The sequence below is a fragment of the Pinus tabuliformis genome, chromosome 8 (genome assembly GCF_031772625.1).
Source record: "Pinus tabuliformis cultivar Carrire ecotype Pingquan chromosome 8, CPIR1, whole genome shotgun sequence".
Classification (NCBI taxonomy): Eukaryota; Viridiplantae; Streptophyta; class Pinopsida; order Pinales; family Pinaceae; genus Pinus; species Pinus tabuliformis.
The window spans coordinates 1,144,105,465-1,144,126,314 of record NC_142294.1 but is presented as its reverse complement, the minus strand read 5'-3'; the positions used below and the strand labels follow the sequence as shown (position 1 = coordinate 1,144,126,314).

General features: G+C 37.7%; 1 pseudogene; it reads right to left on the bottom strand.

The window, feature by feature from the left end:
* Window positions 1-352: 352 nt before the first annotated feature.
* LOC149239390 (putative cellulose synthase A catalytic subunit 1 [UDP-forming]) lies at window positions 353-20,115 on the bottom strand (annotated as a pseudogene).
* Between the last annotated feature and the right edge of the window lie 735 nt (window positions 20,116-20,850).

Sequence of the window (20,850 nt, the reverse complement as noted above, 5' to 3'; positions counted from 1 at the left end):
TAAAAATGAATAAATATTTGAAAAAATAAATTCTTCAATATCAAACCATATAATCCATTGCCCACTATTTTGTGGCATCAGATCAGTTCTGGAATAGGCATGACTCCAAGTAAACCTCAGCTGTCTTGGTTGAAACAAAGAACCAACTGCACCATACAATCTTAACTATCAATCAAAGAAAAAGTACAAGGTTTAGTCTCTATGATGGAACTAGCTAGAAAGCAATATGCTTAAAGCCTCTCCCTCTCAAATATTATTATCTACAAATGATACAAATGAATTTGACATATTCTTGGCCCTCAGATTTGTTTTTAGTTCCTCCTTATTTGCTGATAATGAACACTAAGGGGTTTTATAAATTTACACCACATTGCTGTGTGTTTGATGATGATCCTCTGTTTGTTGTGAAAGGATCTATCCTCATTGAAAGCAGGGAGAATATGGATGTAAGAATAATTTACCAAATAATAACTATTGTTGGTGTCCGGTTTTGGTGACCCATTAATCCCTTGAGGAATGGATAAAGATGAACAATCACCCATAGAGAGAAAAATAGTTTTCCAAACAATGGACCCCAAGATTGATAACCACTATTAATAGCTTGGGAAACACCTGCTACTACACCAACAAGATTTACCACAAGCAAAGTAGTTGGAGGGATGAGAAGATTGGTCCACTTAAAAACATAAACCTTAACAAATTCATCATCTTCATTTGAAGTCTTCGATGTGACAATAAGGTTTGTGTCAATGCCCGCTAGAACTTTCAGTAACCCTTGAAAGACGACAAACAAATGTGCTGATACACCTCCAATAACCCAAAATTTCTCATTCCTCCACCATTCATCGATGCCAACTATACTCCAGCGTAGCTCTAGAATAACAGTTGTAAAAATGGAAATAAAATATAATATGAAGAACACACTTGCAAAGTTGCTAATCTGCAAATCAAAATAAATATAAAAATCAGGGGAAAAATGTGAATCATTGTATGAGAAAAAAGTCCAAAAAAAATATAAAAGACAAGTTGCATTAGAGGTCAATTTAAGCTTGACAAGGTTAAGGTCAGTAAGGGTTGACAATATTACCTCTGGAATGATAAACTTCCCTGTAAGAAGACAAACAACTGGCAGGGTACAATATGCAACCTATGGGAGGGATGTGAGAGGATAAAATATGGTATTGATGTATGCCAGCCTCTACAATTGGTGTAGCTATACCAAATTTGATAACGCCTGCTTAGTAAAATTTCAATAGAACTAAGGGCCCATCGGAGTACTTGATTCAAATGATCTGAAATATTGATTGGTGCAGATCCCTTGAATGCAGGACGTGCAAGCATGTAGTATATTGAAATCCAGCCTCGAGCATGCATTTTAAACCCAGTCAAAATATCTTCTGTGACAGAACCATAAATCCACCCAATCTGCACAAAATATGAGAACCCATTCATATTAGATCTTTGCTTCAAGAACAGTTGCCTGGTGCTTGGTTTCCTAAACAAAATGTTGCCTTATTCTGAAGAGAATTTATGCACATTTAGGAAAAATGTTTATACAACTTCACTATAGAAAAAACTAATTCAATGAACTAAAAAAAATCCACAGCATCATCAAATAGATGCAGATCCACCTCTACTCATACCTCTTTTCCCCATTCTGACTTGTCTTCATATCCACAACTGATAACATGAATGGCTTCTTTCAATAAAGAAGCAGGATTTGCAGATTGTGGAAGACCACCATTTTCCATGAGGGTAGATTGAATAAACGTTGGTGATTGACCAAATATTTTCTCTAAGCTCCTTTGGGACATGAGAAATGATTTCTCATCATCAAATCCTGCAATATGCAATTTCAAAGAAGGGTGAGGGCGAACAATGTTTAAGGGTAAACGAGTTGTCAAAAAATACAAATCACTGGTTTGGACTTGGACTCACCTTCAACACCCTCTTCTATGTCTTCCAAACTAAATATGGGTATAGTAGATTCAGTTTTCTTGGTTCTCTTCTTATTGTCATCATACCTTTTGTTTGCTTTTTTGCTCTTCTTTCTAGATCCCCAACAACATCTCAGAAAACATGCTGGTTCAAGATCCTTCTCAGTGAGAACAGGATCATAACCATAGAGTGCTTGTCTATTAAAACAACACCCTGTACCCACATAAACAAGCCCTTGGATACCATTGAAACCTCTCAAGGTGATCTGCAAAGATTTCAAAATTAATATGCCAGGCTGAAATTATATGAAAATTGCATAATTTCATATAAGAAAACATTTTGGGTGTTGATCAATGCTTACATCAAAGAACACAGTGTTATGATTAGCATATCAATCGTGTTGATCAATGCCATCAAATCTCTAAGGAAATTGTACATAGCAAGTTTTCTTCCCAAGAACTGGATCCATTAGAAAACACATTGCCTCACGAATAGCTTTTTTGTTGTTTATATAATGATCACAATCAAGGTTCAATAGAAAGAGGCCATTTGTGAGGACAACAGACACTCAGACCTAAGTGGAGCAATGGATAACAATCATCAGCATCAGCATAATAATTAATTAATTTCGTATGAGTAAATCAACACAAAAAGAGAGATGTGTACATAGCTAGGAATATAGCAATCTACTCCTTGGACGAGACTATATTTATTGCATGAGAGCTATTGTCTCATCACTCTTTAGAGTGATGTGTTTTCCGCATGAAGGAAGAGTGGTCAAGCTCGTAGACCAGCTTTCATTTCCCGGATCACGCATAGAAAATAGTCATATACCATCCCTAAATGGTCTTTTCACGCAAGAAATGTCTCAATCTCCAGTCTGTCCTCCCGATGAGCGCGAGTGATTCGGAGGGATATGACTGAAACCCAGGGGGCATGCACCCTGGTCTGCTTCGGCACGAAAACTTCGGGTATAGGGTAGGTTTCCGTGGGAGAATATGACTAGTCTGTACCCCCGTCCGTGATTGGAAGAGGGGGTTATTCTAGAACAAGATTCTCTTGTCAAAGTTATGTGAGTTAGCGGGCATCGCCGCTCACCTTTGTTTATTTCGGTAGACATCGCCAGAGAAGTGTTTTGTTTACACCGTAAATAGAACTATCTTTGGTAACCTGTAAGAGGTAGGCCTCTCTCGGTAAAATAAATTTTTTAACGGACTAAAGAAGGGGTAACCTTGAAACTCTGTTTTATACCTGGGGGCATGCAAACCTTTTGGAGTGCAAGCGAAGAGCGACTATTTATTTTTTAAAATTTTTAGGACTTCTAACCCTTTAAACTCGTAGGATTGGTCCTTTCCTAACTTGCATAAAAAAAGGATGTGGGGAAAAACTCCAAAAGTTTCCGTTTTATATGAGACATTCTTATCACAAGACTGGATTAATCGAGCAGTGTTACCACAAGGTTCAAGCTCGTTAAAAAATAAACCCGCATCGAGCAGTTTTAGCACATAGTTCAAGCTCGTTAAAAAATAAACATAAGACATGAGCAAATGTTTCCACCCGCATTTAAGCTCGTTAAAAAATGAACTATTCCCCGGTAAATAACCATCGTGAATGTAGTACTTCAGCCGTTAAAGCCTTGGTCGTGTTTGCACTGTCACCTCCACTTTTTCATTGGCCGATCATTCACCTCCATTTGATTGTTTACCCATTTTGAGGAACAGCTACGAAGAGTGATTTCACTAGCCATCCTTGTGACACTTCCATGATTGGAAAATTCCAAACCTTACCTGGAATGAGCTGCTACCCGTCTTATCACTCGTTCCTCAAAAGACGAGTCTCCTTTAAGCTCTTTTCAACTGACTCGTAAAATATGAAAAGATTGTCGAGCCATTGGCCTCTCTAGCTCGTTAAAGGGACAGGAAGTGCTATCCCTCCTCTAGATTTTAATCTTTTTGGACCTGAGGGATTATTACACAAAAAGATCGAGCGCTTGTTTTGTTCGGCTCATTAAAACTATCGAAAATTCATCCCTTCTGTATTGTTTTATACTTTTTCGGTCTTAAGGGATTAGATGACGAAAAAGGAATTTTGGAGTTACCTTTACGTTCCTTTTCAGACTCTCTAAAATTGAAAAGGACCGAGTTATCTTTGTCGTTAAACTCGTTAAAAAGATTAATAGCGACAAACTTGTCTTTAGACGAGAACGAGTTTCACTATCGCTAGGCTCGTTAAAACATAGCGATGGGTTTGCCCGAAGGGCAAATTATAGAACAAGCATATGTTATCCTCCTCAAGTTTGAAAAAAATAAAGAGGTACTGGTCAGCAATGACTGGGGAAAAATTGGGAAGAAAACTCAAAGAAACTTTGTTGGTAGCAAGTCGCTCTTGAACATGACACTTCCACTCCGTGTCCGAGTCGGGTTGGGTTGTTTCATTCACCAGCCACATCACCATGGTCATGCCATACCATCCACATTTGGGATTAATGATACTAATCCATCACATCAGTGTCGCCGATATGTTCAAGAGAAGTCATCCAGAGAAGTCACCTGTGTCTCACCCACTACCATACATTATACTCCATTCTTTCATGACCACCACCCTGAACCTTATATCACCAGATCGTTTTCACCTCCATCAAAATCATTTGCTCCATTCCGTGTCATTGATGTGGGATTCATTAAGGCCCTCCTGTGATGGATCACTTCTTGTCGACATCAACTCATTATCCAAGAAGTTGATCTAGGAACACCCCATTCAGTACTTTGAAGCTTGCATGCCTCAATGACAAGTTTCTCACTTCCGACAAGAGGTATACATCAATGGCCTTCGATCGAAAGATTTTGCATGGTGTTCGACGCCAAGTCCTTTATTCACACCACGTGAATTGTACTACAGTACCTTGAGGGTCATTATAATTATCTGTGATTCCTCTCACGCTTGTTAACAGTTTACATCATTGACTGGTAATCAAGCGATGTCTTTCCATGTTCGACTTCAGAACATTTCTCACATGGATCGACTTGTACTTCGAGTGAAGATCGGACGAGATTGAAGACCCCGGATCTAGTTTCATCCATCCAGGCTGCGATATATATTCAGGGAAATAAAGACATTAAATGTACAGCATTGCAGCACAGATAATCATCCTACCAAAAGGATGATGGCTCTATCAGAATCATCAGTCTACACTCAGACGGTTGTCTGTCCTATGTACATGAAAATGAATTTATAAAGCTGAGCATGGGAATGCCCGCCTTAGCTAGATCATGAAAATATTATGAAGATAATGTATTGTATTGTATCTTATTACAGGTCTCCTCCCAGCATTGAAATAACTTTGGATCCTCATAATATAGAATTTCACCCGACACCAAAAGGTTAACGGCCTCATACTTTAGGGGGCAACTGTTATAGACATTTTTGTGCCCTACAACACCAAGCATGAAATGTCCATAAACCAAGGGCTCCTAAGTCCCTAAAAGTGTTGTTCTAACCCCTAAAGGAACAAGGTCAACAGATTATAACTTCTCCCAGAAGTTCTCCATGAAAAGCTACTCAAAATTGGTCAAAATAGGATCATTGCAGCTGCTCCACTGGCTAGGTGCGTTGCATCTCACCCAAGTACACTGTGAGGGTGCGTTGCATTGCAAAAGTCGCTTCTGTGGGGTGCGATGGGTGAAAAATGACAAATGGCAGTGTCATTCCGCGAGGTGGAGAGGCAATGGAAGCTTCCAGAATCTTCTCCTGTGACACTTGCCTCACTGAATTCGACCAAGGATGAGTAAGAGGCCCTCAGTCTCCAAGTGGAAGCAAGAACTGTCATAGATAAGACACTAATCAAATCACAAGCCGACTCATCCCCCTTACAAATATCTATATATGGATCCCTCATCCCAAAGATCCAGAGGCTGGAATTTTGCATATTGTAAGGAATTGTTGTTGGTTTCTAGAGACAAACATCAGATTGTTGGGTGATCTAAGCTTTGTTTGAGGTGAAGAGGGGCTTCTTTGCTGGGACGTTGATGCTGGGTCGGAACAACTGGTTGTAACTCCTCCTGGATCTTTTCTTGTTTATCAATAAAATCTATTTGAGTTTTCCTCCATGCTTTTGTATCATTGATGCTTGTTACATTTGTATGGTCAATTTAAATCTGATCCTAAGATGTTTATGAATATAGATCCATGTATTTGTATAGTGCTATGTTTCTGTGATCTTACAGGTACTTTGTGAAGCTGGGCGTGTAAGGGAGCAGGTAGGGGACTATCAAAGAAGAGAGGGATCGAATCAAAGGATTAGCGCAAGACAGAGGTTGGTCTTTCTATTCCTCTCTATCTATAATTCATAAAGGAAAAACATAAGTAGGTTTTCTCTGTTTGTTTCTAAGGTAGCTGTCACACCTTAGTGGGATAGAGCAGTTCTAAATAGACACTTTCCCCTGTAACAATCACATGATGCATCCACATGCAAGTTGCCTTGGGATAGAATTGAGCATGAAAGAAAACAACACAAAGGTAAAACTAATGAAAAATAGAAAGGTAAAGCACCTGAATCCGCTCACTATGTTGTGGTACACTGTAATATTGGAGTATATGAAGACTTATTTAATGCTTCACTTGCTTCTTGGAAAAATGATTGGTTGCTTGATTCAGGAGCAACTTGCCACATGAATTTTAGAAGAGATTCTTTTGAATAATTTACTGCCAATGTTGATGGTGCAGTATACTTTGAAAACAAATCAAAACTCAAGCAATCAGGTCTTGGTACAATCAGGCTTAAATTTCCTGGTCATCCAGACTTTCTTCTGCATCATGTTTTATATCTCCCACAGCTGAGGAGAAACTTGCTATCCTTGGTCCACATCCGCTAGCAAGGACACTCCATTTATATGTTTGATGGCAAGCTTGAGGTGAGAAAAGCATCAGACAACTCACTTGTCATGACGGGGATAGAAGAAGAGAGGCTTCTCAAGCTTTAGGGTACCTCTGCTCGTGCACAAAATTTCTCATTCAATTCTCATTATGAATAAGGTACATTTCCATCAAGTTTATTATGGCATGCTAGATTTGGAAACTTGAACTATGACAACCTCCACTTGTTCAAGAAAAATGGTTTTACTGGTTTGCCAACAATTCCTAGGAAACTTAAGCAATGTGATGCTTGCATTCTAGGAAAGCATAACAAACAATCTTTTCATGATTCACAGTCTAGAGCACATAGAAAACTTGAACTCATTCATTCAGATTTATGTGGTCCAATGCCTGTTCCTTCTGCAAATGGAAATAAATATATGATGATATTTATTGATGCCTACACCAAAATGTGTTGGGTTTATTTACTGAAGAACAAATCTGATGCTTTTCAAACATTCAAGAACTTTCATACATGGATTGAAAATGATGCACAATCTCATATTGGCTCTATTCACACTAATAATGGAACAGAATACACTTCAAATGAATTTGAAAACTATCTTCGCCCACATGGGATGAAACATCAAACAATTGTGCCTTATAATCCCCAACAGAACGAAGTAGCTGAAAGAATGAATAGGACAATCTTAAATATGGTGCACTCCATGATGTTTTTCAAAAATGTAAAAATGATGTTTTGGGCTGATGCGGTTCTATGTGGTATATATGTAAAGAATAGATGTCCATCTAATGCTATTAAAAACAAGACTCCTTATGAAATGTGGTATGGGAACATTCCTTCAGTAAAACATCTCAGGGTCTTTGGTTCCACATGTTATGCCTTGTCAAACACCTCCAAAGCATACCATCTCTATGATCAAGTCAATAAAAAGTTTGTTGTATCTAGAGATGTAATCTTTCTTGAATCATCCAAAGCTGATAATGTTGTTGAGTGACAACTTGATCGCTTGGATAGATTCCCAAATGTAAAAAACATTTCAAGAATTTGATAATCAGATTCCACATCTTAAAGGGGGGATTCCTATACTAGATCAACCCATGGAATCTTCTTCTGAAGCACTCTCTCCCCCGCATGAAACTCCAACAACGAATGATACTTTGAGTAATGTGACTGACAAAATTGGGAGACTCATTCTTGATTCAGTCCCAACTCAATCAACGGAGCAACCTGGACCATCTCAGAAAGGTCCCCCAAAGTGGCTGACAAAGACACTTGAAATTGTTCATCCTGATGAGGTTGGAAAGACAGGAACTAGAATTACAACCCGACAAAATGGAGGTGATGTAGATGACTTTGATTCACTTGTTGATATGGATGTTTCTTATGATTATGAATTGAATTTGTCTACAGATTTTGAACCAACTTCCTTCAAAGAAGCTACTTCTCATGATGAATGGAAAGAAGCAATTCAAAAGGAGTATGATGCCTTGATAAAGAATGGCACTTGGAAGCTGGTTGATCCTCCATTGGGAACCAAACCAATTGGCTGCAAGTGGGTCTACAAGAACAAGTATAAAGATGATGGCTCACTTGACAAGCACAAAGCCAGGCTTGTGGCAAAAGGTTTTGCACAGAAGGAAGGGGTCGATTATGAGGAGAATTTCCCCCCCATAGCAAAATGGGCTACCAGCCAGAGACTCTTTGCCCTAGCAGCTTAGAACTGTTGGAAAGTCCACCAAATGGATGTCAAAACTTCTTTCTTGAATGGAGATCTAAAAGAGAATGTTTTTATGTCCTAGTCTAAAGGATTTTCTGTAAAAGGACATGAACATAAAGTATGCAAACTTGTGAAATCCTTGTATGGCCTCAAACAAGCACCGTGAGCCTGGTATGAAAAACTAACGGAGCATCTTCTAAAACCTAATTTCAAACATTATCATCTTGATGATGCAACTTTGTTTGTCAAGAAGGTTGGCAAAATAGTTGTATATCTTGTGGTATATGTAGATGATCTTTTGATGATAGGGAACAATGAGAGCTACATTGCATCCATAAAGAAGGAATTGATGAAAGGTTTGAAATGACTAATTTGGGCTATGTTCATTACTATCTTGTTATTGAAGTAACTCAATATACGAAGTCCATATTCCTTTCTCAAAAGAAGTACATTGGAGATTTGTTGAACAGGTTTGGCATGACTGAATGTAATCCTCTGACTACTCTAATGGAACCAAACTTAAAGCTCACATCCATTGAAGGAAAATAATTTGAGGATGCAACAAAGTATAGACAGCTTGTAGGAAGTCTCAACTACCTAACTACTACCAGACTAGACATTTTGTTTCCTGTTGGAATCCTCTCCAGGTTTATGCAAAAGCCTTGTGAAGGACATTGGTCTGGTGCAAAAAGAGTTCTAAAGTACTTGAAGGGAACTCAAGACTTTGGAATCAAGTATACACAGGCGGGCAACTTCAACTTAATTGGATACTCTGATTCAGACTTCAATGGAGACAAAGAAACTGGGGTATTTACTTCAGGTTATGCTATGAGTCTTGGATCATGAACTCTCTCCTAGAGATCACACAAACAACCAGTTCCAGCAGATTCCACAACAGAGGCAGAATATGTGGCAACAGCTAAGGCAACAAAATAAATTGTGTGGCTCAGGAGAATTCTGGAATATTTGCAGGTAAAACAAGTACAATCGACTCCACTCATGGTTGACAACACCTCGGCAATAAAGTTGGCCAAGAACCCAAAGTTTCATGATCGAACAAGGCACATCAATACAAAATATCATCTGATTCGACATCATGTTGAGGCAAAAGCAATCCATCTTCGCCATTGTTCCACTAATGAGAAAATTGAAAACATCTTAACCAAAGCGCTTGGAGGAGAGAATATTGAAAAATTCAGAACGATGCTTGGACTTACCAACATGCCTTCTGATTAAGGGGGGTAATGTTGACACCTAATCATAGGGATTGGGTGAACAACTGTAATTAGTGTAAATACATAATAAAGGAAATGAAGAGTCATCAAGAGATGAATTGAACAGTCACTCCCTATTGTATATAATAATGAACAACCTAAATGAATATACAATTACATTTGAGGAGTTACCTCCTGGTCTGACACTTGGATTCCTAGTTTTGGTTTTGTAGATATCCAGAGAAGGGTATATGATAAGATGACAAACATTTATTGGAAAATTATCAAGCACACTAATGGAGCATAGTGGGAAAATGCTTCCATGGTTAATACCCTTAGCAGAAAAACATATATTCATTGGTTAATAGCCTTATATTCAATGGTGATCCCAGCAGACAAACATCATGATCAAGTTTTTTTTTTTTTTTTTTTTTTTTTTTTTTTTTGCTGCATTTTTTTGGGGTTAAACTTACCGGTAGTAGATCTGTAGGTAGGTTCAGTTAAGAAAACTTCTTTAGACCTGAAGTATGTAAGTTCAGGATAGAACTTACGTAAAAGTGGAAATATATATCTTAGGAAAAAGAGATAAGGCTTTGCATTTTTATTCACTAAAACAATGAAGGTTAATTTAGAGAAAAAGTTGGGCTTATAAATTCATACCATTCTAGAACATAAGCCAAAGGACCAATGTAGCCATAATTTGTCTGTATGTAGCAAATAAGTATAATAGCTTTGGCAGGCAGCCGCTCTGGTAGGCATAAAATATTATACAGGAAAAGAAATGTAGAGCGAGGAAGGAATTAAGCCAAAAGGTCTAGCTCCTTTAGCCCTTCGGTCAAGTGATAATAGTATAATCCATGTTCATAGCCCAGCAGAGTTATCAGAGTTCATAGTGTGGTATGTGTGTCGATTTCTCCTGAATACCACTTGATTGCCAACAGATAAGCTTTCTGCTCATAACGCTTTTATTGGCCACCTTATTAACCTTCCCTCGTGGCTAGGGAATATGTTGCTAGCGCTTGAGCTAGGCCTACTTCTTTTCAAACATCCCTATTTGAAAATGCCTACTGAAATAGGTAGGTTTTCAGTCAGTAAGGTTATTATCAGTGAAGACCCCTTCCAGCAAGCTAACTAGCCTAACCTAAGTCTTGAATCTAAAAGAGAGGAGAATAGGAAGGAACTCACCTGGAGGAACGTTTTTGTAGATGTGAACAATATAGACAAAATATTATTTGTTGTGACAAGAGGAGGCTCCTTTAGAGGGTCCACTGTACTGGCAAAAATATCAACATCGACCAACTAAGATGGATCTCCTTCTCTATCAAACCTATGAAATTGTTAAAGAAGAAATTCAATCTCACCCACAAGGTTCCTACTATTAACACTGTTGTCGCGCAGAATGTCTAGGCACCGCGACAACGCTCAGACCGGGGGCTGTCACCCTGATCCCTGATCTCTCCATTTAAGTCATTTCCCTAGGCTAAGGGGGGTAGACCCTATGGGATAAAGGAAGACCAACTGGAAAACAGCTGGCTTGGGAGACACAATGGGGGAAACAAGCACTTGATTTAAGGCTTAGAAAGATTTATATTAAATTTTAAATGATTAATACCAGTGCCTTACGGAGTCAATGATCCAAGTAATTGATTATCTGCTATTGCTGATGAAATAATTAACGATTGCTTGAAAATATTTGCAAAATATCTTATGTGTAACACGCATTAAATAATCCAAGCAATAACGAAAGATTTTCTATAGAAGCACAATGTCTTAGCAATTAAATTTCAAGAGATGCAAATGCTTTAGATAACCACAAAATTTAAATGCTAACCAATTCAAATCCCAGAAATAAAAGATGTATGCTTAAAGAATCAAATCCAGGAAGACTTTACCACCTTCAAATAGTTAATCTTTAGATCAAATTTAAGTACATTTAACTATAGTAAAAAAGAAACACTAATACCATAAAATTAACCTTAGCACAAGAAAACTTTTTAAATTTGACAACGGAACTTCTTTTAAATGGCTAAGCTTAAGATTTATTTTTTTATTTTTTTATTATTAAGGCTTTTTTTAATTTTTTTTTTTGTTTTTGTTTTTTATTTAAAATGAAACTAAACTAAACTAAAACTAAAGACTAAAAGCTAAGCTAAAAGAAATCAAAATAAAAACTAACACCTAATCTATACATATACAAAAAATAAAAATCTATAAAATCTAAATCCTAACTAAATAAAACTTAGATTTAAATCTAAATAAAATAAAAATCTAACCTAGCCTAAAACTAAACCAACATATGCATATATCATAATAAATAAAATAAAAATAAACTACATACCTACGCTAACCCTATCTAGCCAACAACTACATAACAAAAAATCGAAAGTTGAAAAGATGAATGCAGGTTTGGCAGCAGGAGTAGAACATGAGGAGGCCGAGGGAGTCAGGGGCTTCATACAGAGAAAACTTGGCTGAGGAAGCAGTTGAAATGGACGTGGAATGGTAGTTGGTGAATGAGACCAGGGTTCGATAGGGAGGATCGAGGACGCAGAGAGTAGAAATGGAGCGATGAGATGGTTGCATGGATGGAAGGGCAACCCCTTGTTTGCAAGTTTTGGCAACGCACAGGTGAGGGATAAGGCTGCGGAAGTGAGAGGTATGAGATTTGCAGTGTGGGAATGAGTTGGCTGAGGGCAACATTTGGAGATGCTGAGAATGACGTAGCAGATGGTGAGATATGCAACCTTGAGACAACAAGGGTCTGAAAAACGTGGGTAGAGTAGAGACTGGCCAGTGGGAGAAAGCTATGTGGAGGTTTGGCAACAATCCCACAGCCTGCTTAAAAAAAAAAATTCGAAAATTTTCCTGTAACAAAATGAAACTCCAGGCGACAACAGACAGATAGCCTAAAAAACCCTCGAATTTCTTCATAAACCCCTACAAGACCTGATCTTGAGGCCAGATCTTACCCTCCAGGGCCTAGATCTAGCTTCAAATTATTTTTTTTCCTCAGATCTGCAACCTGCAATGGCAAAACAAAACACCCAGAAATAATATATGCAAGGATGAAACTAAAACCCCCAAAAGAAAAACTAGTTAAATAATTACAATATTCACAGGTTAAAGGCTCCAAGCAGCCAAATCTGTCATTATTCCATACATATATTTTTTAAAATTTTAAATTAAAATGAGGTGCTTCAGAAAACCCTTCATGCATCCACAACAGAAAATCTAATGATAAGCCCGGGATCAAAACCAGCTGGGCTCTTCAGAAAATGTTATCCGGGAGTTGGCTGGTCCAACTGAAGACTTCCCCGAATGCTCGGTGATCTCAAAATCAAGGATTTCCTGCACAACTTAATTCAACCATTAACATAGAGAGAGAAAACGACAATGAAATTCAGATTTAATGGAGATACCTACCATTATATTCAGAAATTAAACTATCATTCAAACCCTAATGATCAAACAAGATACCTGTGTTTAAATCACTCTTCAATAAGCTAACATCAATGGCTGAAAGTAAATCTATGCAAGAAAATAAAACATCTTATAGCATTTTCCCAAAGAGTAACACCAGCAGAGATTTAACCCTAAAGTATTTCTTTATTGCACATGAAAAACGATTACAAGAGAGCTTTCACTTAGCACATGACTCAAAAGTCGAATGATCTCAATTGAAACTGACCTCCTATTTAAAGAAAAATTTCCCAACGGCTAGTTCGAGTGATCCTTGTCAAAACGATCTCGACCGTTGATGAGGATCAAAAAATATTTTAATCTCATCCGTCGAAATTAAAATAATGAGGAAATTCGAAATTATCATTTAAATGCATTTTAATTAATTCAAAAATTTAATTTTTGAATTAATTTCCTCAAAATTTTGACTTTGACTTAACCCTAGGGACCAAGGGCATAAAATTTAGCAAAATAATCATTTAACCTTAGTCCCTGGACCTCTTAAAATTTAATTTTTTAAAGGACCCTCGAATTTAGCCTTTGGAAAATTTAAAACTACCTAGGACCTAGGGCTTAGGACTTATGAAGGGATAAATTATTTTTCTAACCCTCAAGACATTTCACATCATGATTTTTACATTTTTACATCTCAAGGGAGAAAACCCATTTGATATAGACCCTCACAAACTACCCAGTTCTGCGACACAAATATAATCTAGCAGATCAAGCAATTTGTAATAAAATAATCTAACCAAATAGTTAGGATTATTCCCAAATCAATTTTACATAGACTAGATCTAGCACACTAGGAGTCCCCTAAGATTCTAATGACAAAATCCATTCCGGCTTTGGGGTTAGGCTGAAGGAAAACTCTGCCGATCATGGATCGTTGAGACAAAAAACCTTCCGAAACATAGATCATCACTAGAAAATTAGGTTTACCTAGGCAATTACATACATGACACGGATCTGCTGAGATTATTTACAATTTACACATGTACACTGGGTTTACAATATAACATGATTAGGCTGATGATGATAGTCAAATGGCACGGACACATTGATCAAGTGATATCCCCTTTGCGAAAAAAAAAGGGGGTGTACTGCTATGGATCGTTGACACGTAGTGGTCAACATCTGGCTCTACTTGGGGACACGTTGTTGCACTGTTGGAATGTGAGAATCCAGCATCTACATCCATGCAACACACAACAAAACATAAGTAACATCCATCCAAAAATCATCATATAACATTAAGCACAGGAAAGATATAAGCTCTTCATTTATTAACTATCTAGTAACATGGAAAGTAAATCTAATCCTAAAACAGAAATGAAATGCTGAAAAGACAAGGAGTAGGGTTAGAAATACAGAGGATTCCCCATGGCATCAAATGTGTTCAATATAGTGTATACTGAGCATTTGCCTGCTTTCAGGAAAATCTGTCGGTTGCTTCTCGGATGTGCCATGTCCAATCTTGCATATGGTAGGACTTTTTCCTATCCGAAAATCAAGCTATTCGCAGCCATCTGATGCATCAAATTGCCTTCTCATTCTCTTTCTCTTGCGCCTTTTCTTTGTGGCAGGCTGTATCACTAATGTTGTGAAATATTCTGCTTCAAAACTCTTAGATGAAGTATGTAAGATATGTGTGACATGTCTTTCTTCATTTTTCATCTGATCTTTATCGTTTTCAATTTTATCCATGTCACCTTCAATTAACAACTTTTCAATGGAACAAATGACTTCCTCATAATAATATGGAGCTTATTGCAGAAAATAAGGAGGCTTCTGATCTATTGACATCTCCTTGTTTCTTTCATCCTCTGACCGCTGTTGTACCTGTATTGTAATGGCATCCATCTGGCTAGAGTGTTCAACCTTCATAGCACTGATTTCCCTGGCATGGTCTTCCTCCATGGTTAATAACTTATTCTGAAGACATATCTGACTAGCTTCCATATCTTTTATTACTTTGTCGTCCTTTGCCTTTATGGTCATCAAGTAATGTTGCATAGATTTTATCTCTTTCTTATGATTTTCTTGCATGGTAGCCAACTGATTATTCTAATTGAATGTCATGATAGTCATTTCTTCATCCATAGTTAATAACTTGTTTTGCATAGAATTAATTTCCCTATCATGATTGGCTTTCATGGTTTCCATCTCCTTATCTCGCTTTTCCAGTTGGGTGTATAAAATACTCATATCGTTGACGTAATTAGTTACAAATTTTTCTTGATTAATCTCCATATTTTTTACCAGCCGCATTAGTTCCTCTATAATTTGCTTATGATTTTCCCTTTCATTGTCGACACTGATTTGACAATTTGTCCCTGATTTTCCACTATCATGGATTTGATCTGTAACGGTGCAAGTGGATGGCATATTCTGATATGGAGAATTGTCTTGAAATCTTTCATCGACAGCTAGATCCTTCACAAGATCACTTTCATTCTGTTGTATAATTTCAGGGGCACAAGGTGAGGTATCTTGAAAACCATATCTATCTTTAAAAGCATGAACGATGTCTTGTAAAGAAGTGAAAGAATCTTCAGGACAATTATTAAACCAATTTAAAGCATCACCCTCTAAAGAAAAGGAAAACAGACACATTTTGACATATTCATAATCATACTAAGGATAACTACAATATATGAGCATTACACGAGAAAACCTGCATAGAAGCTTTCTAACATTGACTGAATCACCACACGAGAACAAAGAGAATTTATGAATGGCCGCTTCTAGAATATCATGGAGAGCATCAGTAAAATGACACGGGGTAAACGAATAATCCATGATGAATAATGAGGGACCAAATGGATGATAGAGAGAGACCTCTACTCGAGAAAATCAAGAGATCCACAAGAAGTGAGCTTCGAGAAGAAATTCTTGTAGAAATGAAAAAAATGGAGTCGCCACTTGAACATGAATCTAACTCTAGGATCCGACAGGAAACAAACCACCGGACATAAGGGGGGGCTTCTTGTTTGAGAAAAAAGAAATGAAAAGGAAAGGAGTCATCACCCAAACAAGAAACAGACCAAGATGTCTAGGTGTTGATTAATGAGATGACGAAAGATACAACGATGAATGGTGGAAAAGATGAGATGTGCCAAGGAGTGCTGATTTTTCCGGTTTGAATGAGAGATGAGAAAGATGAAAGATGAATGTCGTAAAGCCCAGGCCCAATAAATCAGTCCCTAGCAATGGCGCAAAAAAAAATACTTTATAAAGGCTTAGCGATATTAGGAAATTGATTGCCTCGTTGTGTCTCCCAAACCGGCTGATTCCCAGCTGGTTCTCCTTTATCCCATAGGGTATACCCCCCTTAGCCTGCTTCAGGGAGAAGGCTTAAACGGAGAGATCGGGGATCAGGGTGACAGCCCCTGGTCTGAGCGTTGTCACGGTTCTTAGACACTCTGTGCGACAACAAAGACTTCTCGAATTTTATGATTGGATGGGATACTTACAACTATTAACATTTAATTCTCAGAGTCTATGATTGGATGGGATACCTACAACTATTAATATTTCTCAGATGCTATGTAGGATGACTTGTAGGAAGGACAATATATTTGTTGGTTATAAATTCCAATGGGAGGAATAGGCAGTTTCAGTTTGCACCCAGTTCCTCATCCTCTTCTTCTTCTTGGATTCCCAATTTTGGTTTTGCAGATATCTAGAGAAGGGTATATGATAAGATGACAAAATTTTATTGGAAAATTATCAAGCGCACTAATGGAGCATAGTGAGAAAACACTTCCATGGTTAATACCCTTAGCAGACAAACATATATTCATTGGTTAATAGCCTTATATTTAATGGTGATCCCAACAGAAAAACATCATGATCAAGTTTTTTTTGTTGTTTTGTTGCATTTTTTTGGGGTTAAACTTATCGGTAGTAGATCTGTAGGTAGGTTCATTTAAGAAAAATTCTTTAGAACTGAAGTATGTAAGTTCAGGCTAGAACTTATGTAAAATTGGAAATATATATCTTAGGAAAAAGAGATAAGGCTTTGCATTTTTATTCACCAAAATAATAAAGGTCAATTTAGAGAAAAATTTGGGCTTATAAATTCGTATCGTTCTAGAACATAAGCAAAAGGAGCAACGGTGAATGTAGAAATAATTTTACTGCATGCCACAAAGACGAAGTTGTTCATTCCTTGTTCTAAAGCAACTTTGTTGAGGATATTCATGCCTACAATTTCCGTCTGAACTGCAATCTGTGACAGATGGGGCATGAACTTTTCCATTTTCTGCTTGCAAACTGCCACTTTTACTGTTCCTGTTGCAGCTCCTGCTTTTCCCAGTTGCTTCCACGTACAGAGATTTTCCTTAATAGACTCAATACATAATGATGCAATGGAAAGCCAAAGTTAAAATAATATATATTTTTATCATCCTTGAAGACTTATTGATTCACACTGCATGTTACCAAGCTTTGACAGGACTACCAGTGACTTGCACATGCTTTGGGGAGACATCTTGAAACTCCCCATAAACTTTCCAAAAGGAATTACAATTACAATCACAATCAAATCCATACAAGCTAAATTGATTGTAAATAGTAGCCCATACAGTCACATTTCAGGTACCAATTCCAACCGCAGATGCAGCTAAATGAAAATGACAGTGTAGTTTTCTCAGAAGTTATTAGACACTATACTGGTTGACCATTTGTGAGAAGAGGAACTAGAGTTTGAGGATCCTGTCTTGAAGATGTAACCAAATCTATCTCCTCCCCTCACCCATGCATCTGCCACTACATCATCACTTCTAAAATATGTTTGTAAGAAATTTCCACTAGAATGAAGAGGGTAGACATGCATTTGTCCCTCTCTCCCCATAGATAGAACTTGTAAAGCAAGGATCTTTAATTTCAGACCTGCCCCTTTTCACCATATTTGTAAAAAATCTATCAAAATGGACTCTTTGTATTACGATGTCAAAATTGACTCGATAGCAAAGCTTGCTACCAAAATCCAAGAACATACAAGAATTTCAGCTACGCTTTTGAGACTTTTGTACAAAGACAAGATACTAAGAAAGGAATGCCTTCTATGTGATTATGGCATCACAAATGAGGCTTCAATCTCCCTCATCGTAGAGTTGAAAGGTGGAGCCAAGGGAGGGGGGACTCCTATTACTACGTTCAAGTCGTTTAAGGAAGCCCTCAAGCTTGGTCCCAACTCTTCGAATTTTAAGGATCTTTCAAGTCCAGGCTTTGTGGTTGAGCACTCATTGGACACCCCTACCCTTGAAGTGATGGATACTGACACTACTATGAGGGTGGTAGAATTTGTAAATCAGCTAACCAGTAAAGGAATGTATGTGAAGTTCCCAATTGATTTAGAAAGCATGGGGTATTTTCTTCATAAGGATCGGAAGAAATATTCATGTTAACTAAAAGTTTCATGTCATGAAATTGAAGAATGTGAAACTACACTTGAAGAAAAAATCATTTAGTCCTTTTGTTTCCCATTTAGAATAGTACCAATCAATGTGTCTTGGAATGTTTATAATTTTCTTGTGTAGTGAGCTTGGAAGAGAAATTAAGATCTTATGGAAAACTCCTGAATTCATTAATTGAAATTCTATTGGGATTGGGATTGCTATTGTAATATATGTGTGCACGCTTGGAATTAGCATTGTTTGTGATCTCGTAAATGTTTGAGTAGGTGGATATCACTAACCAAATGGTACTCAGATAACAACAGGATATGCTAACTGACAAGGAATAGAGATTACAGAATTGAATTTATGGAATTGCATGAAATTTTCATAGATTTGTAACTGTATAAATTATTGTACCCAAACTATCAATTGGAAAGGTACAACTTATAAGTACAACCATCAACATGCCTTTCAAACCCAATTGATGATAAGGTGGAACTCCATTATCTAAAACTGGATTTCATTTGGAACTCCATTATCTAAAACTGGATTTCATCTGGAACTCCATTATCTAATACTGGATTTCATTTGGATTTTTATATGTTGACACAAGCCATGGTTGGGAAACAGAAGAAAAGCAACAACATTGGTTAAGAATGTCATATGAATATTATGTGGAAATTAAGTACTGGTGAGATACCCTCCCGGTTATCAGGTCTAAGTTTTTTTCACCCAAGGAGGATAATTAGAGGAAGATAATCATACTTATCTTGAATGATAAGTAATCCAATAAGAATAATTTGAAGATAATTTGAGAAGGATAATAATAAGCCTTTAATGATGAGTAATCCTATCATGAATATTGTTAAGTTTAGGTATGTTCTATGCTTAGAGCAATTTATTTCAATTTTAACAGCTAGCTCAATATCTTTTCCAAATTAGCAATCACATCAGCATTAAAGTAAATTGCAGATAGAACATAAACATAGATCGCAAAAGACAAGAAAAGACAAGAGGAAACAAGATGCGATGCTAGCTAGGGATAAACCCCAATGTGGGAAAACCCTTGATCAATTCTTCTTATATGTTCTTCAATAGTTCAACAGAGAGAGAGAGAGAGAGAGAGAGAGAGAGAGAGAGAGAGAGATAGTACATTTACAATAGAAGTCAACACTTTGACTTATCTAAATAAGAGCATAGATTATCTCTAAGAAGATGATACATGAAATAGCTGAAATCAGTTGAAGACGTGCTGCTTCAACTGATTCTCCAAGGTGACTCCTTCACCTATCATTGTGTTGCACCTCATCATTAGGTTGCACCTCACCATGCTGCACCATGCTGCACCCATCATCACTATGTTGGACCTCATGACCATGTTGCACACATCATACACTGCAACTTATGCTGCCATTGTTGTCCCATGTGCCATTGTTGCACCATGCTGCCATAGCTATCCCATGTGCCATTACGGCACCATTCTACCACAACTGTCCCATGTGCCATTACGGCACCATGCTACCACAACTGTCCCATCTGTCATATTGTTGTCCCACTATTAGTCATCCATTGTTGCTCCTATGATTGCCTACTCTCACACTATTTAACATTGCTATGCCATGTCATAGCTTGTTGTACCAAGTACCAAGCTCCAGCAAGCACCATGTCCTTGATGTCCCATCTACCTTGCTGCCAACACACCATACAAACGTTGTTGTTTGTCACTTTATTACAGATGTAATTTCGAGGACTGGTTAGGGCACACAATAGTCCCTAATCATCCTCAAATCGTGGCCCACAATTTCCCTTATGAACTGTGGCCTATTCTAGTAAGGCTTCTCTCCACTCGTGCTGCTGTTCTGGGCACTGTACAACCCCAAACACTTCCACAATGTCCATGTTTTGAAGTGGTTAGTCCTGCAGCCTACCACAGTTCTTGTTTTCACCTACAACCCTCTTCAAAACAGTGTTCCTTACCTTGTTTTCTTCCCAACACACCCGCATTTAGCCTTGAATACATTTAGCCTTCTTGCTGTAGCAACCAACCCTCAAAACTGATCTTAGAAGGCTCCACACTACCTTCTTTTCCTCGCTGGAATGCTGCCTTACCTATGGCCTAGCAAGGTCCCTTGACCCAGCCTATTACAAGAGAACATACCTCAAAACATCCACAACTTGGCCTCCTTAATCTCCTCTATATCACGCTGTCCCAGAATCTCCTTTAGGACAACACATAGGCCT